A 25,916-nucleotide genomic window follows, 5' to 3' on the forward strand; every position below is an offset into this window, starting at 1 on the left:
GTCATGAGATTAGCCTGGTGACAGTTCCAGCCCATCCTTTCCAGTCTGGCTGTGCCGACACCTCTCCTCTCTGTCACCTCACTGCCTCAGTGTTATCATAAGGTCTTTTATATATTTATTTATTTATTGCAAAAAGAAAATATTTAAGTCTCCATTCCAGACATCAGAGTTCAGGCAGAAAATAATGATTCTGCCCCTACCTCGCTGGCTGCCTTGTTGCTAGGTGCCCAAAGGCAGAAAGAATGCATAAGACCCGACCTGGCCACCAGGCAGGACAGAGCCACAGCTAATTAGAGCTGCAGTCAGGACCCGCGGGGAGGAGGAAGGCGCCCGGAGAACGAACGCAACTGCAACCGCGGGGATCAAGTTCTCATGGGGGAACATGACTGAATTCTGCTCCTTCCATCAACACGCCTAATCCTTTCACCTCGACACTTAATCCCACTGCTCTGGGGCCCCTCTGCTGCCCGTCCCCACTCTGCAAGTCTGGCTGGACCCGCCTTCCCCTGTCCCTGGGTGGCCCTAGAGGGAGGGTGGCTTCCTGGCCCTGCAGCCCCTCCGGTTCTCTGAGCCGGACTGGAGCGCTGTCCCCCGAGTGGCAAAGGTCTCCAAAGCTGTGGCCCAGCTGTGCCCTGGCCTCCCCCTGAGCTCTGTGCAGGTGCTGTACCTGTGGCCCCTCATCCTTCCAGAAGCTCCTCCCTGGTTTACCTCCATGTTCAGCACCACTCCCCAATGTCCTGGACTCCAGATTTCTCCTTCACCAGGCACCATTCCCTCCACTTCGTGCATCTCTGAAATTTTACTCACTGCCTGGAGATAACTTCAGTGCTGTCCCCATGGCCCATCTCCTTCTGTTAAAATCACAGGGCCACCCTCCAGAAATGAATACCGAACCTTCCAGCATTTCAACACTACCGTTCAAAACAAACACAGCCACCCAAGACATCCCATCACAGCCACTCAAAATCAAACACAACCACCCATATATCTTACCACAGCCACTCCAAAACAACCACCATCACCTAGACACCCCACTACCACTACATACACATCTCAACACCACCATTCATACATCTCAACATGATCACCAAGACATCCCAAACCACCCAGATAACGTGATGACCAAGATATCCCAACACCATGCTGAAATCCCAACACTACCCAGTCATCCCAGTTCCCACCTAAACACCCCAACACCATCTAGGGCAACTGAAGCAGGAGGAGACACTATGCTGGAACTATCCCCCAAATAGAAACAGGGACCTTAAGATGTTAGAACTGCTTCCCTTGGGCCTCCTCATTGTGTGTGATAATAAACATCTTGTTATTTTGATGTTCCTGAGTTGAGTTATTCATTCATTCATTTTATTTCGATATTTTGAGATAGGGTCTTGCTCTAGCTCAGGCTGACTTGGAATTCGTAATGTAGTCTTAGGGTGGCCTTGAACTCACAGTGAGTCCTTCTACCTCTGCCTCCCAAGTGCTGAGATTAAAGGCATGTGCCACCACACCTGGCTATCAAACGATTCTCTTAATGAAAGGACTGACTCTTCTCAGAACAGGGCGGTGTCAGAGGTTCTAAAAATGATAATTTACCTAAGATGGTGGAAGCCATTACACTTCTAAGCCTGAAGCTATGAGAGGAAAGCACAGCCTTTCAGAACCTGGACAGAAAGGTCCAGGCTTTAAGAAAGGCACCCCAGGACTGGAGAGATGGCTTAGCAGTTAAGGCACTTGCCTGCAAAGCCAAAGGACCCAGGTTTGATTGCCCAGGACCCAAGCCAGATGTACAAGGTGGCATATGTATTTGGACTTCATTTGCAGTGGTCAGAGGCCCTAACACACCCATTCTCTCTCTTTCTCTCTCAAATAAATAAATAAATAAATAAAAGTTGTTTTTTTTTTTTTTTAATTCTTTTTTTGAGGTAAGGTCTTGCTCTAGCCCAAGCTGACCTGGAATTCACAACGTAGTCTCAGGGTGGCCTCGAACTCTCGGCCATCCTCCTACCTCTGCCTTCCAAGTGCTGGGATTAAAGGCGTGCGCCACCACCGCCTGGCAAAAAAATAAATAAAAATATTTGATAAAAGAATGGTGCCCAACTGTATAAAGGCGACCAGTGCCACCCACAGCCAGGTGACCTTACTCTCCAACTTCATGGCAATCTCTTGCTGGGTCCTCCACTGGTCAAACTCAACTAGAAGCTACTGGGCAAGGGGCCTTGTGTTCAGGTGGGCCACTTGGGGCATGGCAAAGCTGAAGTAAGACACGGGCACATCTCTGCAGGGCCAGTGGAGGCTCTGACAGGCACACCAACCGGCCCCTACTCGGTTCAACACGCCCGCTGCCTTTTTCTTGATCTCAGCCACAACACAGACTTTGATGGCGCAGGCAGCCACGGCGCCCGCTTTTTCAGGGGTTAAGGTGCCCCACAGGGTTTCTCTCTCTGCTTTTCTTCCTCCTACAAGACATTGGCCATCTCCTACAAGACATTGGCCATCTGCAACTGCACCCACTTGCTTCTGTCCAATTCGGGTTCACAGGATGGAGGCCAACTCACTTCCAGATCTTTCTTCTTGTCATCCTGTCCATCTCTGCTGGTGCCCTGTCCAATTCTAAGGTGTCTCTTGTGTTCAGAAACTCTTGATCGCTCAGATTTTTCTTGCTGCCACCTGACTCTTCCCCTCTTCCCCTGACTCTTCTCCTCCACTCATTCACTCTATCACCTCTGGTAAGCTAGCTTTCTAGCCCTTCGCTCCTCAAAACAGTTCTGGCCACAATAGCCCCTTGATTGCTAAATTCAAAGGACTTTGTTTGCTTCTTCTTCTTTTTTTTTTCTTTCTCAGATTCCGGGGGTATATAGCTATGTTGATTACTTTCTCCTTGAAACCCTTCACTACCTTGGTTACCATGACAACCCCCCTCTCCTAGTTGTTTGTCACATCTCTCAGGCCCTTCTTCTCTTTCTCCTATGTCGCCTACCCACACCTCCATCAGCTCCTGAAGTGTCTCTAACTCCATCCAGTTGTGCCCTAGACACTCTCCCAGCCTCCTACCCCGGCCAGCTCCCTCATTCCTGAGTTTCCTTCCTGTTGACCTCTGTCTCTGAGTTGGTCCCTCCGCGAACCCACCTGGCTGTGTCCCTGTCCTCAGCTCTGCCTCTCTCAGACTGGGTCCACTGGTGTCTTCCTCAAACCAGCTCTCACACCGTGCCCTGGCCCAAACACTCATCATTATTCCCCAAGGGACCCCTGACACACAGGGAATTGGCCCCACCCTTTAACCTCAACAGTCAACGATACATTGCTGACTTTATTCACGAAATTGATCTCCCTTCCAAGAGGCTGTCACTTCCAAATGTGGTTTTAGCCTTTGCCGTACAGTATTCCCAAGCCCTAGTTCTGAACCCATTGCTGTGATGTAAAATCTTTCACCAGTGCCCACTGGCTGCAAGATAGTGGCTGAACACCGTGTGTACCCATGCAGAGAAAGATGTGTCTTCCTCAATCACTCTGCCACCTTCCTTCCTTTACATAGATAAGGTCTCTCACTAAACCTGGGGCTTGTGCCATGTTTTTGTTAGATGGGCTGATCTAGGAGCACCAGTGATCCTTCTGTCCCTACCTCCCCACCGGCACCGGGATTACAGGCAAGCCTGGTCATGCCTAATGTCTTATGTGTGTGATAAGGGTTGAACCCAGGTCTTCATGCTTGTGGAGCAAGCACTCTTACCCACTCAGCCATCTCCCCAGCCCTCATGCCTCTCATTTTCAGTCAGACCAGTGGTCACCCCTTCTGGAACGTTCTGTGCCGTATCAGTGTTCTACTGCAGCACTTATTGTACTGTATTAAATGGCCCACTTAGGTGTTGTGTGGTAGGATACTATCTTATATATTATTTGATGGCTACCCTCTTTTCCTTTCCCATTTTAAAACTTTTATATAACAGGGCACCCTACCTGGTATTGTGGAGTATAAGAAATGTAGGAGAGAGGGTCATTTAGTTTACAACACGGTCTTATGTTTTAGAAATAGCCATGGGCAGTGTGAAGCAAGTTTGCTGGATGCCTGCATGGAGACCCAATGGAGCCATGAGGATGAACCATGGGTTGCAGTGGGGACCCAGTGGAGATGCCGGGACCATGAGATGGAGGCCAAGGAGAGCTGCCATCCCCAGATGGTTTTCCAGGACTGCAAGTAGCCTAGCTTGAAGGGCAGAATTGGAATGCCAGAGACTTGTTGCTGTTTAGAATCATTAGACATAAGATTTATCACTGACTAGAGTTACTGGACTTGAAGCTATAGTGTCTGATGTCTTCCCTGGTTGTTTGAAATCTTGTATTGATTGAATATTCTTTGCTATGCCCAGTATCATCTTCTGCAGTGTGAATGTTTATTCTGTACCATTATGGGTTTGGGAGGATTTTTTTTCTTTTTCTATTATGGCTCAGTTAAAAGATCTTGGACTATGGGGAGGTATGAACACCATTGGAATTGATTAAAAAAATTATGGGGAAAAATTTATATAACAAACTACCCCAAGCTTTAGTGGCACAAGAACATAATGTATTATGTCTCGTGTTCTGGGGGTTGGCGGGGCTCAGCTGGGTGGCTCGTGCGTAAAAGCAGCTGCAGTCTGATGACGGCTGGGGCTGGACTCTCTGAAGGCTCAGAGACAGTGATCAGGAAGGCTTTGGTCGGGTCAGCTGTAGGGAAGGGGGTTGGCCACCAGCTGAGAATGCCTACGTGGGGATGCACCATGAATGGACTTCTCAAAGTGCAACCCAAAATGCAGCTGGGTTGTGAGAAGTGGGTTCCAAGACAAAGTTGCAATGTTTCTTAGACCTTGTCTCACAACCCCCAGAATGTCCCTTCTAGGACATTGTGTTGGTCAAGGCCACTATGGCCAGCCAAGATCTCTGAGAGCTACCCTCCTCTATTTCTTAGAGAGAGAGGGAGAGAGAGAGAGAGAAACTGGTGTGCCAGGGCCTCAGCCACTTCAATCAAACTCCAGATGCTTGTGCCACCCAGTGGGCACGTGCGACCTTACACGTGCCTCACCTTTATGCATCTGGCTAACATGGGATCTGGAGAGTTGAACCTGGGTCCTTAGGCTTTGCAGGCAAGTGCCTTAACTGCTAAGCTATCTCTCCAGCCCTCTTATTCTGAAAAAGATACTTTAGTTATTTGAGAGAGACAGAGAATGAGGAAGATAGAGAAAAAGAATGGGCACACCAGGGCCTCTGGCCACTGCAAACACCAGATGCATGTGCAACCTTGTGCAATCTGGCTTCATGTGGGTCCTGGGGGATTGAACAAGGGTCCTCAGGCTTTGTAGCCAAGTGCCTTAATGGCTGAGCCATGTCTCCAGTCCCTACCCTCCTCTCCTCAATGAGAGAAGGGGTATATACATACAGTGTGCGTAGGAAGCGACATGGACATCTTCACTCTCAATTCAGTGGGAGCTCTGGGGGTGGGTATGGGTTCAGTGGCATGAGCACAGTGAACACAGTAGCTCCAGAGCTCCTGGAACCCTTCAGCAGAGATGGGCATGCTTGATGACAGCAGCTTGGCTGTTATAAGGAGGAATCAGAGGGACTCAGAACTTGAAACTGAGACCATGAATACTTCCAAAGGAAGAACACAGATACCGTCTTTCTGCCAAAATGGGAATAAGAGTCTGATCAGCTAGTGGGAGGAAGGGAAATCATGTGGAGGTGTTACTAGATACTAGCTCTTCCCTTAAATTTTGAGGTACCCTGCAACAGGACTGTTGCCAAAAGCTCCCATCATGGCCTGGTGAGGCTGAGGGGCCCTGTGGAGGAAGGTGCTTGGCGAGGGGACCTGCATGTCCCTCTGGCACAGTAGTGATCGGGAGGGTGTGGCAAGTGGGTGAGGGCAGCCTTGGTCAGGGATGCCTTGGGTCAGGGGATGGCAGTGACTGGGCGGTGATGACCCAGCTAGGTGCATGTTCTTGGACCAGAGTAAAACTGGCGCTCCCAGAACACAGACCAGCCATGGAGAGAAGCAGGTGTGGTGGAAAGAAACTGAAAGAGGATTAAGATCTCTATAGGACAGGTCCAGTTTGGACTTCCTTTGTTTCCCTGGAAGTGGTGAAGTTTGTCCTCCTGAGCTGAGCAGGGCAGGTGGTAGTGGAAGGGTGAACTTGAATAATGAAACAGCTTATCCTGGTGGTGGGATTTCTGGGCCATCCTCAACCTGGCACTCTCTCCTGTGCAGTGAGTTCTGGGCCTAGGACTGCCTAGGCTCCAGCTCGTCTCCACCCACACTGCTTGGTTCAGGCCCGCACCACTTTGTACCACCTGGGAAGCTATGCCTCTGTGTGTTCTGCCCTCCTTCAGGCTGTGGGCCACCTTCATGCCCTTTCTTGAGGCAGCCAGAGGGATGGTCGACTGGACACAGCCCTTTTTTACTAATAAGAGTAAGCCTCTTGGGAAATCACTCTACACTCCAACCTTTTGATTTTGAATGGAATTCACCATCTATCATGGAACTGACCTTTATTGACCATCACTGACTGGCCATAGGGTGCACGCGGACTCAGCCCAGACTTCTGGAGCTCTTACCTGATGCTATGGAGCAATTGTCAGGTGCCAGCCCCAGAATCAACATTCTTGGGCATTGTCTCCTTGGACCCCATGATGCCCCATGGCTGGCACTCTGCTCTCCCCGTTTCACAATGAAGAACTGTTGGATAAAACAGTGAGTGGCACCTTGCACTAACAAGTGTCTATCCACCACCACTCTGGTGTCTTTCGTGTGTGTGTGTGTGTGTTGTGCATGTCCTGCTTTTGCTAGAACATCACATCTCCCAAGAGTCGTTAACAACAACAACATTTATTCATTTTCAGTGTGAACGGTCCAGAAGTCAGAGGTCCCAGGATCTCAGTTATGAGTCAGCACAGTGGTCCGAGTCTCCTTCCCCTCCTGATGGCTGTCAGAGCTCCAAGCACCATGTTTGCACCCAGCAGCACCTAGGCAGAAAGTTAAGGGGAACAGTGAAGCAACCTGACAGGTGTACATCTAATTAGGCAGGGGAGGGTGCCCCTGAAGCTGTCCAAGTCCCACCCTGAAAGTGGATCATGGCAGTTCTCAAAACAGCAAGCTGTACCTTCTTTCTAGCTCACACCATCCACTGATACCCCATGAGACAGACTTGGCGCTGGGTCCCTTGGAAGGGACTCCCTTCCACATCCCACAGCACTGTTTTACAATACTGTGATGGCTATCTTTTGACTTACAGGAAATCTAGTTGCCCTGTTTTTCTACTGTGTGTCTACCACAGTTCCTGCTTTCCCTCTGTGGCCTTGGCAGTCCTGGTTCCCCCCTCACTGCCATGCTGATGCAGGGCAGTACTGGTGTCCTTTCTGTAACCACGGCCACATTCACTCAACACAAAAACTCAGTCTCAATGAGGTCTGTGTTGTGTGTGTGTGTGTGTGTGCGCGCACATGCACACATTCAAAAGTTTTTAGAAAGATCTAGAAAAGCACACACTGTGCCCCTTACAGATGCTACCTCTGGGAAGAAGGAAATGGGGTGGCAGCAGGTGGCCAGCAGGGACTCCAGCTTCAGCTGCAGTGTTCTGTTTTTTAAAAAGAAGAATGTATTCATGTTTTGCTTGTATCATTAAACTTTAATTTGAAAAAATTCCCATTCATTTTCGGCCAATTATGCCAGCTCTGTGTGTTTGGCCCTGCTCACACGTTTGCGTCCAGGCGGGACGAAGGTTTACTTTGTGTGTGTCCATGAATGAAGCACAGTGATTAGAAAGTAGATTAAAAAGAAATGTAGCAAACAAAAGCAAAACAAAAAGGGGTGTAGAGAAAACCCATTCACAACAATACCAGAAACTAGAGAAATAAACTCATTAGGAGATGGGCATGCCGCAGGAGTGAAGGGCACGAGAGATGGGTGGCATAAATGCAGAGCACCTCCGAATTCATAGAGTAAACGGCACAGTATTGTATTGATGTCATTTTCCCCCAAATTAATCCTTGAATTCACAGAATTTGACAAGCAGGTTTTAAAATTCATGTGGAGGAGTGAGCTAAGATAGCTAAAAGGGAGATACGATGAGACATGGCATTTTACTTAACAGATATCAAAAGGTGGCAAAAAGCTATGGCAAATAAAATAGTCTGGTACTGACAGGAACAAATGGATGGATGAAAAAAAACAGGGGCCTCAGAGCCACCTAGGCATGGGGCCACAGTGTGTGAGGGAGCGAGGGAGCGTCACTCAGACCAGCAGAGAATGGAGGGACTTGTGCATCCATTGTGATGTGGTAATTGGCTGTCTGTTTGAGAAAGGTTACATGCTGTCTCAATCCAATCACAGAAACATATTCCAGATGCATTCAAGAACCAAGCACAAAGACTGCAAAATCATTACAAAAGAATAGAATCTATTGAAACCTTGGGAGTCAGGAAGGACTAAACATGATATGCAATAAAAAAAGAATAAAGGAGATTGATAAATCTGATTATAACAAAATTGGTAACTTCTGTCTAACAGAAGGATCTGCAAAGAGTCAAAAGCAACAGAGAGGCTGGGAGAAAATATCTGTCCATAAGGACAAGAGACCTCTATTCAGATGACAGTAGGGACATTCTACGTGCCAGTGAGCTAAAGACTGTCAGTGTCTAAAACAAGCAGAAACAGACAGACAACTCAGAGATGAGGATACACCTCACTAGCAAATAGGAAATACACATTTAAAAACATCACATTGGCAAATATTTGGCATGTGGCTGGATGCTGTAAATGGCATAGAATCGTGGAGGGCTCTGTGGGACAATCTGTTAAAACTGAGCCCGCATGGAGTGGGCATTGGGGCATCCCACTTCCTCATCACTGTCCGGAGATATATGTCGAGGAGGTGTGGACAAGGTTATCCTTGGGTGCTGCCCTGACAAGGGAGAGACAGGCAAGCAACTAAACATTCGTGGAGCCTGGAGATGGGGCGTGGGAGGCACTGAGTGCCTAAATACTATGACAGGCTAAAGGGCAAGAGCCTTTAGGCATCAGCAGGGCCATGGCATAAAGAAATGAGAGTGAGGGCTGGAGAGATGGCTTAGTGGTTAAGGTATTTGCCTGCAAAGCCAAAGGACCCAGGTTTAATTCCTCAGGACCCACGTAAGCCAGATGCACAATGGACACATGCATCTGGAGTTTGTTTGCAGTGGCTAGAGGCCCTGGTGTACCCATTCTGTCTGTCTGACTCTCTCCTATCTCTCTCTGCTTACAAATAAATAAAATAAAATAAAAAGATATGAGAGAGTGAAGAACATTGCTCCATGAACTATCAATTGCAGGACTCATTTGAAATACCTGTGGGGACCCCACCCTTTCCTGGCAGGAGACATGAAACTGGGCGGGGAAGAAGTCAGGTCTTCTGATGGTGGCAGAGGAGACTGCAGCTACATTCACGTCACTCCACCTCTAACAGGGAGAATGCATTCATGCTCTGCTTGTTTAATTAAAGTATAGTTTAAAAAGATTCTAATTTGTTTTCACCCAATTATGATGCCGGCTCTGTGTGTTTGGCCCTGGGAGGAAGTGCGTTTGCTGTTTGTGTGTCTGCAGAGTGAGCTCAGGCTCGGGGTTAGTAAACAGGTTGACATGGACGATGGAAAACAAGGGCCAAGCAAGTAAGAGCTGACGGGGTTGATAGCAGAACCTTTAAAGTAGCTAGGAATAATCTATCAAGAAATAGGAAAGACTTGGGCTGGGGTTCAGTTAGTAGAACACAGCCTCATATGCATAAGGCCATGGGTTTGTCAATGGCATAGGCCTGAAATCAATCCCAGCATTTGGGAGATGGAGGTAGGAGGATTGGAAGTTCAAGGTTACCCTTGGCTACATGGTGTTCAAGGTTAGCCTGGATTCCAGGAGATGCTATCTTAAAAATAAATAAATAAATAAATAAAAAGGCGAGATTTGGAAAAGCATGAAATGACAGGGACTGAGTAGGGTGCACTGGTAGCAGTTTTCCTCAGATATATCCCTAAATTCAGTGAAATCCCAATTAAAATCCCAGCAAAAATTCTTCTAAAACTTGACTGGCTGGTTCTAAAATGGAAAAGGACGAATACATGAGGATGGGCATGACACACCTGCCAGAGGCTAGGTCCAGAGCAGAACTTGTGTTTGCAGTTACTACAGCCCTACAGGAGCCAGGGGTCAGGGACAGCAAGAGCCCTGATGGGGACCATCTCTGGGGTCTAGCAGGGACAAAGGGAGCACAATAACATCATTGTGGAAATGGCTGTTACACTGGAAAACTTAATTATCCACTTTGAAATTTACTGAAATTAAATACCAATATCACACTAGAAATAAGCTTTGGGGCAGTTGTATGTGAAAACTTGAAAATAGCTATAAATAAAGAACAAAAGCAGAAGTTTCAGAAATAATGCGGAAAAATTATTGTAATTTCAGCAGTTGGAGGGCCTTTATTTATTTTTTTAATATGGAACGCTTCATGAATTTGTGTGTCATCCTTGTGCAGGGGCCATGCTAATCTTCTCTGTATCCTTCCAATTTTAGTATATATGCTGCCGAATTGAGCATTTGGACAGCCTTTATAAAGTAAGATTAGATTTTAAATTTGGCCTGGTCTGGTGGTTTATACCTGTAATCCCAATACTTGACAGCTGGTAGGAGGATCAGGAGTTCAAGGCCATCCTCAGCTACATAGTAAGTTCAAGGTCAGCCTGGGCTACATTATACCCCCATTTCATATAACAGAAAGAAGGAAAGACAGCAATAACAACAAAACAGTGGATGGCCTAGGATGAGATCCCTCTAAGTACTGCCCTGGAGAAACTTTCAGGAACAGCATGCACCTGCATGTTCTCTGTTGTGCTCTTCCCACCTAAGGAGATCTAACTAAGAGCCTATGGGTGTTTGGAAGAGGAAGCAGGGAGCACACATGAAGGAGAATGACATGGGTAAGGTTAGAAGCACCAAGGGTGGAGAGTAAACAAACAAGATGAAGTGGAAAGCACCTATGATATGGGAACATTTGTTCACAACACCTACATCAATGCTGTGGTCCTCAGGAAACAAAGCTGGGACATCAAGGCAGCGACCTCAGCCTCCGGCAGGGTAGGGTGGGGGGTGACCAGGATCTCAGGTGGCAGAGGAGACTGCAGCTGTATTCACGTCACTCCACCTTTAAAAGAGAGAATGTATTCATGCTCTGCTTGTTTAATTAAAGTATAATTTGAAAAGATTCTAATTTGTTTTCAGCTAATTATGCTGGCTCTGTGTGTTTGGCCCTGCTGTGTGCTTGTGCCCAGGGAGGAAGAGCGTTTATTCTGTGTGTGTTTGCAGAACGAGCTTGGTGATTAGTAAAAAGGTTCAGATGGACAATGGAAAACAAGGGCCAAACAAACACGAGCAGAGGGGACCCATCCACAGTTCCTGGCAAACCTTGGAAAGGGCTGAGGACTAAATTTGTTAAGAAATAGACAAGACTTTATCAGAGGGAAGGAGCAAACTTCCTTGAAAGGCACAATGTGACTACACCATGTGCATTGGTAGGGAGATGGTACGACCAACATGCCAGCTTATCCCTCTGACTTATCCCCAAGCTCAATGTAACCCCACCAAAATTTCCAGCAGAACAGATTAATTTTAAAATTCATTAAGTAGGACTACCATGCAAGAATGACTACAGCGATTTTGTAAAAACAACAAAGGTGAGATCTCTTTTGTCAGTTAGCAAAGCACATATCCAAGTTCAAGAGCACACAAACAGATCAATGGATCAGGCAGTCTTTCACAGACCTGCAATGGGGTTTAGTGTAGCAATTTATTTTATATTGCTGAGAAAAATGACCTGTATTCCATTAACAGCATAGGAACAATCAGCCATCCTTTAGGGGAGGTGGAGTAATGTTAGATTGTAAGACCATGCATATGAAATATGTGTGTGTGTGTGTGTGTGTTTTAAAATTTGTTTAAGTAAGAGACAGAGAGAGAGAGAGAGAGAGAGAGAGAGAGAGAGAGAGAGAGAGGGAGAGAATGCACACACCTGCGCCTGTAGCCACTGCAAACAAACTCCAGACGCATGTGTCACCCTGTGCATCTGGCTTTATGTAGGTACTGGGGAATTGAACTCTGGTCCTTAGGCTTTGTGGCAAACATCTTAACCACTGAGCCATCTCTCTAGCCCCTGAAATTTATTTTTTTATGATATAAAGGCTTAAATATATGTGTAAAGTATAAATATTTAATAAAAAGAAACCTGGGCTGGCGAGATGGCTTGGCAGTTAAGGCACTTCTCTGCAAAGCCAAAGGACCCAGGTTTGATTCCTCCAGATCTATGTAAGCCAGATGCACAAGATGGTACATGAATCTGGAGCTCATTTCCAGTGGCTGGAGGCCCTGGTGCACCCATTCTCTTCCTCTCTCTCTGCTTCTTTCTCTCAAATAAACAAATAAAAATAAATACTAAACAAAAAGAAACCTGCCTGGCATGGTGGTGCATGCCTTTAATCCCAGCACTTGGGAAGCAGAGGTAGGAGGATCACTGAGAATTTGAGGCTACCCTGAGACTACATAGTGAATTCCAGGTCAGCCTGGGCTTGTGTGAGACCCTACAAAAAACACAAAAGAAAAAAAAAAAGAAACAACCAAAGCCAGATGTGGTGGTGCACCCCTTTAATCCCAGCACTTGGGAGGCAGAGGTAGGAGGATAACTGTGAGTTTGAGGCTACTCTGAGCCTACATAGTGAATTCTAGGTTAGCCTGAGCTAGATTAAGACCATACCTTGAACAAACAAACAAACAAACACCAACCAAACAAAAAGAAACCAGAAAAAAATATTGTAACATTGATGTAGAAAAGGCTGCTTTAAGATTGCCCCAAAAAGTGTAGAAAAGGTCAGCAATGACTATACCAAAATTTAAAATTTCTCTAAGACAAAAGAAACCATTCCACTAAATGACAAAAATCACAATGTAGAAAAATATTTGTTACCTACAATAAAGCATTAGTATGCAAAAAGCATAAAAAGCTAAAAGACAGGGCTGGCGAGATGACTCAGTCATTAAAGGTGTTTGTTTGCAAAGTCTGATGGCCTGGGTTCAATTTCCTAGTACCCATGTTAAAACAGATGCACAAAGTGGTACATGCATCTAGAGTCCCTTTGCAGCAGCAAAATGTCTTGGCATACTCATATTCTTTTTCTCTCACATAAATATATGCATTTTTCAAAATCAACAAAAGACAAAACACTTTAAAAAATGGGCGTGGTGGCTCATACCTTTAATCCCAGTACTTGGGAGGCAGAGTTCAGGGCCACCCTGAGACTAGAGTGAAATCCAGGTCATCCTGAGCTAGAGTGAGACCCTATCTCAAAAAACAAAACAAAACAAAACAAAAAAACCCTAAAAATAAAAAAAGGAATGTGGGACATGGTGGTACTTATCTGCAATCCAGGCACTTGGGAGGCTGAGGCAGGAGTATCTCAAGTTTGAAACCAGCCTGGACTATGTAGTGAGATCTTGTGTGTAGGGGGCAGAAATGGGGGGCTGGAGGTTGGGGAATGTAGCTAGTTAGTAGAGTGCTTGCCTAGCCCGCATGAAGGTTGAGTTTGATCCCCAGCACTGTGTAAACAGGCATAGTGGCTCACACCTGTAATCCCAGCACTGGGGAGGTGATGGTAAGAGGATCAGAAATTCAAGGTCATCTTCAGCTATATAAGGATTTTGAGGCTGGGCTAAAGACCCTGTGAAAGAGAGACAGAGGGAAAGAAGGAGGGAGGGAGGAAGAAAGAGGAAAGAGGTAGAGAGAGGTAAAGGACACAGAGAAGAGAAGCAATTCCGAGGAGAAAATAGGCATGGACTCTGAACACAAAGATTTCAGCCCTGATGGTGCAGGGAGACGTACGTGCACTAACAGAAGTTTCTATTTTTCATTCACTCAATTGATGAAAACGTAAAGCTTGGAGATGTTCTGGCAGGAGGATGAATAGAAAGGCACTTTAGAGAACATTTTAGCTGCTTCTGTCAGACTTTAATGTGTGCTTCTCCTGTGACCCAACAGTTCCAGAAGACATTGTACGCGAGCGAAAAGGGAATATAATACCAATAGGCTTTTAAAGGTATCTTAACGGAAAACACTGGAAGTGTTGTAATAGCCAATCAATAGGCAACAAGTAAATAAATTGTGGTATTAAGTGCTTCCAGCCATCAGTGGCCAACTGAGAGAAGTGCTGGAGCAAACATGCAGATGGCTGCGTGAGGCGAGTCCCACAGGGCACAGTGCTAGGGAGCTGCACCCCCAGGGTGTGCACCACCTCTCCTCCGCAAACAGAAAGAAACAACACGAGGACAGACATGTTTTAAGGAAAAACACGACGGGCCCACAGAAGGCCTAAGCCCAGCTCCTGTCTACCGAGGGGCTGAGGGCTAGGGCGCAGGTGGAGACGGTGGGTGAGGGAGACGTTCTTAGCTTGAACACTCTGACTTTATTAAAAGAAAATGTATTCATGTATATTCATGTGTTACTTGTATAATTAAAATTTAATTCAGAAATTTGAATTCATTTCCAGCCAATTAGCTCTGATTTACATGTGTGCTGTGTTCTCTTTTGTGTGTCCAGGGACACAGCACATTTACTCAGTGTGTGTCTGTGAACGAGGCATAGTGATTAGTAAACTGATTAAAAGTTGGAAAGTGAAATGAAACCCTGGGCAAGTTTTTCCATTCACAAAAGCAGTGAAACTACTAAGGTACTCCAGAGTTTGCTCATTAAGAAATGTGAAAAACCCATATGACCAGAGTGGTTACCTGTCTCACACTCTGACAAGGAGGCGGGCATCACATTCACAGATGGGGAAAGCGGATGACATCTCAAAGATGTTATTTTTCCCTCTAATGCGGTCTCACTTGAGGGTTCCCCCCTCCCATGGAACTTTGACAAGCTGATTATAATACATAAAAAGAAACTGGCAATATAGCCAAGATAATTTCATAAAAGAATAGAGGGCAGGCAAGGGTACTGACCTTATCAGGCATTAAGACACATTATAAAGCTTGGCTCATTAAAATGTGGTACTGGGCCCCAAACGTACAAACAGATCCACAGCATGCAGAGGCAAGACAGAGGGATTTGGGAGAAAAGATGGTGGTCGTGGGAGGGCTTAAATTGGATATCCACTTGGAAAAAGATCCAACCGGCTCTGCCACACATTATATATCAAAGTATGTTTTGTATTGGTAATGACAAAACCATATGAAACAATAGCAGAGGTTTTGGATGCAAATGCATCAGCCCAGTCAGATGGGACTTTGACAGGGCACTTTCATAGCCATTGCAGACTTGCCTCCCTCCCGAACCTTTCACTCAGGCTTTTGGCCTGCATCCCCTCTCTCCAGCTCAGTCTGGATGAAAGGAGGTCTACAGTCATCTTCTGCCACCGGGGTAATGCTGGCATAATGCAGTTTCTCCTCCTCTGGCTTCCATTCTCTCCTACAGGGAATGTAAGGGACACTGGAGCCTTGTAGGGGGATGTGAAGTTAGTGTGAACACAGAGGATGAGCTAGGTAGGCCTCTCTAATTTCTCCCCACTTACCTGCTAAGACCCTTGCCACCCAAGACCTAAAATGCATCAATTGTTTTTTTTTTAATTCTATCATTGCAACTTCTGGAGAATTGTCAAACATTTTGGTCAAAGCAAGTTTGAATATTGACTTTTCATACTCCATTTTAAGACAGGACATACTGATTTGGTACCCAGATCTCATTGTCCTATTGCTGGGTGCTGAGAAACAGTATACTGGGATACTGCCCCAGGCCTGCGGCAGGATAAAAGTGGTGTGACTTAGTCGTGGTGGTGGGACACCAGTCAGGCAGAAGCTCCCTGGCAACATGGAGATCATGTTGCTCGCTAAAAGGTAAATAATTGAATTTTGCACCATTTGGTCAAATACGTAGTATTGCCCCAAACTAATTTCTCTTCCTTTACACTTGATCCTAGCCCCTCTGGGAGCTCATTTCAACTAATTGTCTCCATCCCTAATTGCTCAATTACTCAGGATCCACAGCCCAGAATATCTGTATGTCAGCACTGCTCTTGCCTCAAGATTAAGAATCCTGTACTCTGTTCCCTCCCCCTTACCCCATCTCCCCTCGCACCCTTCCCCAGGCAAGCCTTCGGTCCAGGCTGTCCCATAGGCCCAGTGTTTTCCCCAGGCAATGTCTTCCTCTTTACAACTTGGAGCATCGCTCCTCATGACACCTCCCGAGAGCAGGGCAGGGCCCTTGCCTTCGCCCGCCGGTGTTCCAGTCTCCTGCACAGCACCCATGTGTGGGACATTACACCTCGATGAGTGTGACTATCTGATGCTGTCACTGTCACCAAGTCCGGCTGGCACAGGGGTTCTGGGTATTTTACCTCACTCCCCAGAGGCTCCACAGTGCTGGGCATAGTGCCAGGCACACGGTGGGTGCTAAATTAGAGTACGGGAAGGTACAAACCTTTGCCACCAAAGAATGGACTCTTGCCACATCTGGGAGTCATTATCTGCTCGTGAACTTGCTCAAGCTTCCTGTCCTGTCCTTTACACCTCAAAGTCTTCCTTCTAGATTCCTTAAAGGACTCCTAGTGAGAGAGCATGCTGACATTATTCCAGTTTATGCACCTATACCCCCCACCCCATGCTCTTATTAAGGCCACTGTAAATCAGCTAATCCTGAAATCCAAAGGGAAAATTTCTGTCTTGATCTGATTGGAATTCACTGCCACATTTGACAGTGTTGATTACTTTCTCCTTGGAACCCTTCACTACCTTGGTTGCTATGGAAACCCCCTCTCCTAGTTGTTGGTAGCCAATTCTCAGGCCCTTCCTTCTCTGTCACTGGCCTACACCTTGATGGGCTCCTCAAATGTGTAACTCTGGAACTCACAGCTCTGGCCATGGCCCTCTGCACACCCTTCCTTCCAACACACTCAGCTCACTTTCTCTGTCCCTGTCACTCTGAAGGCAGTGGCCCATGCTGGGACTTCTAGTCATGTCTTTCCTCAGCCCTTCAACCTGGCATTCAGGTGACCACTGACTGGGCCCCAGTTCCTGATACTTTGGCCACCTCTTAACCATTCTCTTGTGTCTCTCACAGTTCACCCCAGGGGCATCCCTGACATGCACTTGAGGGTTATACTCAAGACACCTGGGCCAGACCCTCTCTTTTTAAAATTTTTATTTACTCATTGGGGGGAGGATGGGTGCATCAGGGCCGCCAGCAACTGCAAATAACTCTAGACGCATGCACCACCAAGCGTATCTGGTGTACATGGGTTCTAGGGAATTGAACTTAGGTGCTTAGGCTTCACAGGCATGTGTCCTAACTGCTAAGCCATCTCTCCAGCCCCAGACCCTCTCTCAATGGGACTCACTGGGAAGTCCTGGTTTCCATCCACCACAAGGGTTTTTTTTTTGAAATTTTAAAAAATTTATTTGAGGACTGGAGACGGCTTAGCAGTTAAGCGGTTGCCTGTGAAGCCTAAGGACTCCAGTTTGAGGCTCGATTCCCCAGAACCCACTTTAGCCAGATGCACAAGAGGGCACACACATCTGGAGTTCATTTGCAGTGGCTGGAAGCCCTGGTGTGCCCATTCTCTCTCTGTCACTCTCAAGTAAATAAATAAAACTGAACAAAAAAAATTGAGGGGGGAAAAGAATGAATGGGCACACCAGGGCCTCTAGCCACTGCAAACAAACTCCAGATACATGTACCACCTTCTACACCTGGCTTTTGTGGGTACTGGGGAATCAAACCCGGGCCCACAGGTTTCACAGGCAAACTCCTTAATGGCTAAGCCATCCCTCCAGCCCCACCACAAGGGTTTGATCCATTTCTTTCCAAGCCCACTGGTCTAGTAGTTATGGGGTCTCCCTCTTACCCAGAACCCCCTGACTGTGGACAGGACTTTTGATGGTGCAAACTGGAGGTTGTTGCCCTCTTAGCTTTGACTGCTGGTCAAGTATGAAAAAACAGAATTTGTTGCAGTCTGTCTAGGAGAGATCAGCAGTAACCCCACTACTAAACCCCTCTGCATAAGCTTCGAGACTGACCCAGACTCTATCCCTGTCATTTCTCACCCTTGTCCTTACTTCTCTGAGTCTCAGCTTCCTTCCATGTGAAACAGGGCTAAGGTTGGCCGGTCACCTTACTTCAGGCAGGTGCTTGGGGCTGTGATGACCAAACAGGACAATAGCTATCACCCTTTGGAACTATGAGGAGCTGGGCATACACTGAAGCCAGGGAGGATTCCCTGAGATCCACACAGTTTAACCATGACTTCTGCTTCCTTATTTGTTAATTACCACAGATGTATTTTTGGCAAAAAGAAAATATTTAAGTCTCCATTCCAGACATCAGAGTTCAGGCAGAAAATAATGATTCTGCCCCTACCTCGCTGGCTGCCTTGTTGCTAGGTGCCCAAAGGCAGAAAGAATGCATAAGACCCGACCTGGCCACCAGGCAGGACAGAGCCACAGCTAATTAGAGCTGCAGTCAGGACCCGCGGGGAGGAGGAGGCGCCGGAGAACGAACGCAACTGCAACCGCGGGGATCAAGTTCTCATGGGGGAACATGACTGAATTCTGCTCCTTCCATCAACACGCCTAATCCTTTCACCTCGACACTTAATCCCACTGCTCTGGGGCCCCTCTGCTGCCTGTCCCCACTCTGCAAGTCTGGCTGGGCCCGCCTTCCCCTGTCCCTGGGTGGCCCTAGAGGGAGGGTGGCTTCCTGGCCCTGCAGCCCCTCCGGTTCTCTGAGCCGGACTGGAGCGCTGTCCCCCGAGTGGCAAAGGTCTCCAAAGCTGTGGCCCAGCTGTGCCCTGGCCTCCCCCTGAGCTCTGTGCAGGTGCTGTACCTGTGGCCCCTCATCCTTCCAGAAGCTCCTTGCTGACTTCTGGGACCCTGTGCTCTTGTCTCCTGTGGCTCACCTGCAGTCTCCTGGGCAGGATCCATGCCGGGCCTGTCTCTAGTCAGTCCCAGTTGCTCTCAGGCCTGCTTCCTTTGAGTTCGGCCCTTTATCCTAGAAGCACATCCCCAGTTCTCTGTCCACTCTGCTGGTAGACACCCACACTTCTGTGAGTACCAGCAGGCAGGAAAACTTTCCTTCATGATCACCGGTCCTTTGAGCTTGCCTCTTTGTCCTGTACCAGGACTTCAGGTGAGAGGCCTGCAGATCTCTCCATGCATGTCTGTCCTGTCTAATTTCCATCCAGCACCAGCCTAGAACTTGTCTCCTGCCCCAGATCATTCTTTTCTTAGCTGCTTGCTGCTACAGGAAACTTCTGACTGAGGACCTAGTGGCTCCCTCCTACTTCTGGTGGGCACTCTGTCCTCTTACCCATGACTATGCTCTTTTGGATATGATTCGTGTTGATGGGTTTCCATACCAACACAGGCTCCAGAGCTTCCATTTTGCTTTGCTCACCATTTACCTGCGGTGAGGCTCTTGTTCTTAGACCCCTCTTCTCAGCTGGCATGTTCTTGCTAGGGCCAGATTACCCAAGTCGAGGGCTCCAGCTGCCATCAGTCCCAACTCAAATCTCCAGTTGAGACCCAGACCCTTTACCTAGCTTCTTGCAGACCACCTTGACAAAGATGCCCACCTTTGAATTAGCTTGTCCAAACTGAGCTCAACAGTCATTCCCAAGCCCCCATGCCTGTTCTTTCTTTTGGGTGTCTTCCCACCACCAATAGTAATGGGAAGGGCACCTTGACTCTCTTTAACCCAGTAGCAGGTCAGCGGGCAGGTTCTCCTAGCTCTATTCTCTGGGTTTGGTCACTTCTCTCTATCTTCTTGTCCCTGTAATCCAGGCCTTGCTGTCTTTACTTAGACCAAAGCTACACCTCCTCACTCAACAGCTCCCAGAAAGCTTCACATTTGCAGTGTCCACAGCAAGCCTGGTCCCATGTGCCAAGATAGTTCTAGCCTTCTACTGTCTACACGCCATTTTACTATCGGCCCACAAGCAGGGATCATACCTTAGTCATCTTCATGTTTTAAAACCTACCACCACATCTGACAGAAAGTAGGTACTCAACAGATGTTGCAGAAAAATACAGGCCATGTTCCTTCTCTCAAAACTTGTCATTTTCTTCTCTTTTTGATTCCTCTGTTACTTCCAGAATGCACAGATTTGCATTCTCACAGCAGTGATGAGGACTGTTCTCACCACCTTCATCAACACTGGATGGCCTTAAACTCCTCTCTTCCTAAGTTTTTGGTGAAAAGCTGTATTTCTGATCTTTGGCTATTAGTGACATTGAATGTTCTTTTCTTTTCTGATGGTGTTGGGGTTCAAACCCAGGGCCTCATGCATGCTAGGCAAATAATCTACCATTGAGTCACCTCCCTTCTGTCCAAAAGTGTGCTTAAGTCAGTTATTCTTTATGTTCTGTTGACATGACCTGCAAATTATCAGCTTTATTTTACTGTTGAAGTTTTGGGTAATTTCTTTCTATACATATTTTTATTATATTTATTTGAGAGAGAGAGGAAGGGAGAATAGGCATGCCAGAGCCTCTTGCCACTGAAAACAAACTCCAGATGAATGAGCCGCTTTGTGTGTTGGGCTTGATGTGGGTATTGGGCACAGGCTGGCAGGCTGTGTAAGTAAGTGCTTTTAACCACTGAGCCATCTTCCCAGCCCACTATCTACTACTTGTTGTGGATATACAAAGGGTTTTCCCATTCTGCTTTTTGCTTGTGATATTATTTGTCCTTGGAAACATGAAGTTGCAGTGTAGTCAAACTGGTTGGCCTTGGCCTTCTTGATGTCATTCTGGTTAATTTTGTTTGTTTGTTTTGTTTTAGCTTAAATAGACTCCCCATTCAGACACTGGTTAAATATTCCATTAAAAAATGTATTTTACTTAGGGCTGGAAAGATGGCTCAGTTGTTAAGGCACTTGTCTGCAAAGCTTAAGGACCCAGATTCGATTCTGTAAAGCCAGATGCACAAAGTGGCACAAGCATCTGGAGTTTGTATGCAACAGCTGGATGCCCGGCGTGCCCATTCTCTCTGTCTCTCTCTGCTTGCAAATAAATTAAAAAAATTCAAAATGATAAAAAAAATTATTTTATTTATTTGCATATGTATGTGTGGAGAGGGTGCAGCAAGGTCTCTTGATGTTGCAAAATTAATACCAAATGCTTCTATCCCTTTTTGTATCTAGCTTTACATGGTTGCTGGGGAATTGAACCAAGGCCAGCAAGCTTTGCCAGCAAGCACCTTTAACTGCTAATCCATGCAAATATTGTTTTCTCTGTGGCTTTTTGATAGGCTAATATCTCCTTTTGGCCTTTTAAAATTGCTTTTTATGATGGGTGTATACTTCATGGTGAGGCTGGAATAGTTTCTTTTTTTTTTTTTTAACTATTGGCCATCTGTATTTCATTTAAAAAATATTCATTCATTTAATTGGGAGGGGAGAGAGGAAAGAAGAGATGGAAGGAGAGAGAGAGAGAGAGAGAGAGAGAGAGAGAGAGAGAGAGAGAGAAAGAGAGAGAAAATAGGTACACCAGGGCCTCCTGCCACTGCAAATGAATTCCAGACACATGCACAACTTTCTCCATCTGGCTTTATATGGGTACTGGAGAATCAAACCCCAGGCTGTCAGACTTTGCAAGCAAGTACCTTTAACCACTGAGCTATCTCTCTAGCCCTGGAATAGTTTATTTTTTTCCTTTTTTTTTAGTTCTCATTAGTGAACTCTCATTAGTGAGTCCTTCTATCTTTCCCCAATGGTTCACTATTCCTGGCTGAATGACATAAGAGCCATGTCACCTGGACAGAGCACTAGGAGAATACAGGAAGGTAAGATCAGAAACAATGACAATGAGGGACTGGAGAGATGGCTTAGTGGTCTGAGGCACTTGCTTGCAAAGCCTGCCGGCCCAGGGTTTTATTCCCTACCACCTGTGTAAAGCTTGATGTGCTCCCCAAGAGACCCTGGCATGCCTCCCTCCACCCTCACTCAAATAAATAAACTATTAAAAACAAAAAGAGAATGAATGACAATGAAATACAGGCAGGCATTTTCAGGGTGGGAGCAGAGACCCTCTGGAAGTCCTGGCAGCAGAGAGTATGGAAAAATAGGTCACCTGTGAATGGACCAACCGCCTAGAGGCATCCAATCCTGCAAGGAAACATGACTCAGGAGTCTTATGAGAGACAGTCCCACCCTACCCCTCACCCACACCAACCTACCTGCCAGGACATGTTACCATCAGTGGGTGATCTTCTCAACCTGCTTCTGTCAAGTTCCTCTTCCTGTTGCTGTAGTCATCTTGATGGTCCCTCCATGCTCCAAGATGTGGACATGATGCAGAGTCTGGGGCCTCCCTGCTCAGTACTGTCCTGGGCTTCAAGGCGTCTGAGGGTGTGATGCTATAGCTGGAACGGAACTCAGGGATAATCTAGTTCAACTGTTTCATTTTACAGAATGGGAAAATGAGGCCTGGTGATCAGAGGTAACGCACAGGACCCTCCCAATAAGTCAGTGGAAAGCATTCTTATTGCAAAAACCCGTAAGAGGATTGATTTTGCCCAATTTGATTCCAGAGTATTTGGAATGATGGATTGTAAAAGAGTTACATAGTCAACTTGGTCATGACGTAGGGAAACTGAACACGATGTGAAAGGAATGCTGGAGTGGGGGGAAGGGGATATTTCTGCCAGCTCTCGGAGCAGGTCCTGAGTCCATCTGCTCCTCTGTGAAAAGCAAGAACCCCTGGTGATGGGAACAAACTCAACCACAACTGGGTAAGCCCAGGGGTCCTCAAATCTCAAGACTTTCAGTTTGTGACAACCCCAAACCTCTTGCACACCATGCAAGAGCTGTGTTCATAGCAGGGGTTGGTCCCCTAGTTGTGACCACTAGGTGGACATCAATTCTGAATAACCCACCCTTCCCGCTGGCCAAAGGATGAGACCCCTGGCTTGCCTTCCATGGTTATCAGCTTAGCACTGGTAGTTTTCTTCTTAGATCTAATTTCTTTTGCTTTTGAGACAGAATCTCATATAGCCCAGGGCTGGCCTGGAACTTACTATGTAGCTGAGGATGACCCTGAACTCTTGATCCTCCTGCCTGTACCTCTGGGATTATAGGTGTGTGCCTCCATGCCTGACTTTGATCGAATTTCTCATTTCAGATGTTTACTTCACATCAGCAAATATTTATTCGGCACTGCCCAGCAATGGCTTAAGGACAGGCGAGGTCGCTGGCCCAGTGCTAAGCCTCGCAGGCTGGGGTGGGCAGGTTGCTGCAAGCGTGCTATCCCAGGATAACCTCTACCGGCCCAACCAGCAGGTCCTTTCCAGCCATCTTGGGACACAGACCACCACTTGTCTACTGTTGGCCTTCCTGATGTTATTTCATTGCTTTGTAGCTTGAGGAAGATTCAGAGACTTCTTTTTTCTTTTTTCTAAAATATATTTTACTTTTAATTTGAGAGAGAGAAAGAGGCACAGGGAGATAGAGAGTAGAGACTTTTTTTTTTTTTTCGAGGTATGCTTTCACTCTAGCTCAGGCTGACCTGGAACTCACTATGTAGTCTCAGGGTGGCCTCGAACTCATGGTGATCCTCCTACCTCTGCCTCCCGAGTGCTGGGATTAAAGGCATGTACCACCATGCCTGGCACTTTTTCAGTATTCAAGTTCTTCTCTTACCTGGTTTTTCTTTTTTAATTCATGTGGGAGTACGGGCGCACACATGCCACAGAGCCCACGCCATGTCTGTGGAGGTCAGAGGATAACCTCCGGTGCCAGTCCCTCCCTTCCACACTGTTTGAGGCAGGGTTCCTTTACTGTCCTCAGTTGCACATGCCAGGCTAGGTGCCCGGGAGCTTCCAGGGATTCTCTGTCTTCCCTCCCATCTTGCCTGCGTGACTGGCCCAACTTTGTGTGAGTTCTGGGGATCCAAGCTCAGGGCCTCACACTTACTGGAAAAGTGTTTTACTCACTGAGCTATCTCTCATGCCCCTCATCTCTGGCTTTTAATGGTCTCATATCTCCTACTTGAGGTTTTCAAAGTTCGCTGCTCTTTTCTAACTGTGTCTCAGCTCACCTCCAAATCTCATGTTCTCCCCCGGGGCTCTACCTCGGCAACCCTTCTTCTTCCACTGATGACTGCTGGGAGTTCTGATAAGGACAGTAACTAAGGTAAGGCTCCAGACAGCAAAGGGACAGGGGGACTAAGGCTAGCTCTACCCCCCACCTGGGCAAGTGGCTTCATGTCTTTTGACATGACAGGCACAGTCTTGACCATGCAGGCTGCCTTGGGAAGCTCTGTGAGGTTCAGGGAGGTACTGCTGCCAAAACTGCTCATCACACTTGGTCCAGAAAAAGACTTGCCATATATTAGCTAAATAAAACGAGAATGGTCCAAACAGGCTCATTTTCACATTTCTAGCTCTTTCTCTTTAAAGGTGGAAGAAGCAACCTGCCTTTCACCTTCACTTGCTCCTTTCATGCCCTCGTCTTTCATGACATCATATCTGCCTCTGTCACTCTGCCAATCCCAAGAAGAATGGCTAAAGACCCAGCGATCCTGCTTTGGTCCTCATGTTGGTGGTAGTTGCCACAGAAAACCTCATGCTCTTTCTACTCCCACCCTGGCACCTTCTTAGGCCATCTCCTTGGGGAGGACTGGTGGGCCTCTCTGGCTGGCACCTGGAGAAGCAGGATAAGAGGCACATGGACATTGGTTGCAGCTAGACTTTGAACACTGCTCCAGCAATAGAGTGTGCCATCCTTGAGGCAATGTGAAAGGAAAAAAAAAAAAAAAACCAGCCAAGAGGGCTATAGAGATAGCTTAGCAGTTAAGGCATTTACCTGCAAAGCCAAAGGATCCAGTTCGATTCCCCAGGACCCATGGAAGGCGGATGCACAAAGTGGCACATGTGTCTGGTGTTTGTTCGCAGAGGCCAAAGGCCCTGGTGCAACCATTACCTCTCTATCTCTTTCTCTCAAATAAAATAAATAAATATTTTTTTTTTTTAAATTAAGCAAGGGCTGGAGAGATGGCTTAGCAGTTAAGGCACTTGCCTACAAAGTCTAATGACTCATGTTCAACTCTCCAGGTCCCACGTAAGGCAACAACACACAGTGATGCAGTGCTCAGTGTTGCACATGTGCACAAGGAGGCTTATGCATCTGGAGTTTGAATGCAGTGGCTGCTAATTCCCTCTTTCATTCTGTGTCGTTTAAAAAAAAAAAAAAAAAAAAAAAGGAACCTGGCTGGAGAGATGGCTTAGAGATTAAGGCGTTTGCCTGCAAAGCGAAAGGATCCTGGTTCGACTCTCCAGGACCCACATAAACCAGATGCAGAAGGTGGCACATGCATCTGGAGTTCGTTTGCAGTGGCTGGAGGCTCTGGTGTGCCCATTCTCTCTTTCTCTCTGCCTCTTTCTCTCAAATCAATCAATCAAAAAATTAAATATATATATATTTTTAAAAAGAGCCAAGAGCTCTTGAGATCATGACTTCAGCTGGCAAGGAAGCCCAAAGGCTGTTGTGTGGCTGAAAGAGGCTGGGTTGGAGGCTCAGAGATATTGGTGCAACTGATCAGCCAAAGATAGCTGGATCCAAATTAAAAGAAGATGGAGCAGGGAAAGACTGTAGGGCCAGAAAGGCAAACTAGAAGTGTGGAGGCCCAATCTAATCCTCCTGGTTTGGAGTACCAGTCACGACTGCACATCAGGCTGTGCTTAGAGGGCCTTAGGTGAAGTGGCTGTGGTGTGGGCAACATGCCTGTGGGCTCTAGTTCCTGACCGCGTAAAATGATACCAGATGGCACTCACAAAAACGGCCCTGCCTGTGGAAATAAATTTGACCAATAAGTGAAAACAAACAAAACA

General features: G+C 46.8%; 1 long non-coding RNA gene and 1 other non-coding gene across 3 annotated transcripts; both read right to left on the minus strand.

The window, feature by feature from the left end:
* Positions 1–6,845: 6,845 nt before the first annotated feature.
* Positions 6,846–20,512, minus strand: LOC123462975. Of its 2 annotated transcripts, none has more exons than XR_006638607.1 (4): positions 18,988–20,512; positions 16,515–16,638; positions 11,066–11,198; positions 6,846–6,993 (listed from the first exon to the last, which is right to left on the minus strand). It is a non-coding gene; the product is annotated as an uncharacterized LOC123462975 (long non-coding RNA). The 2 variants fall into 2 exon arrangements; XR_006638606.1 differs by having other exon boundaries at positions 18,137–20,512.
* On the minus strand, positions 10,488–10,594 carry LOC123463072. The gene has a single exon (XR_006638684.1). It is a non-coding gene; the product is annotated as a U6 spliceosomal RNA (small nuclear RNA).
* Positions 20,513–25,916: the final 5,404 nt, after the last annotated feature.

This window comes from Jaculus jaculus, chromosome 8 (genome assembly GCF_020740685.1).
Source record: "Jaculus jaculus isolate mJacJac1 chromosome 8, mJacJac1.mat.Y.cur, whole genome shotgun sequence".
NCBI classification, from domain to species: Eukaryota; Metazoa; Chordata; class Mammalia; order Rodentia; family Dipodidae; genus Jaculus; species Jaculus jaculus.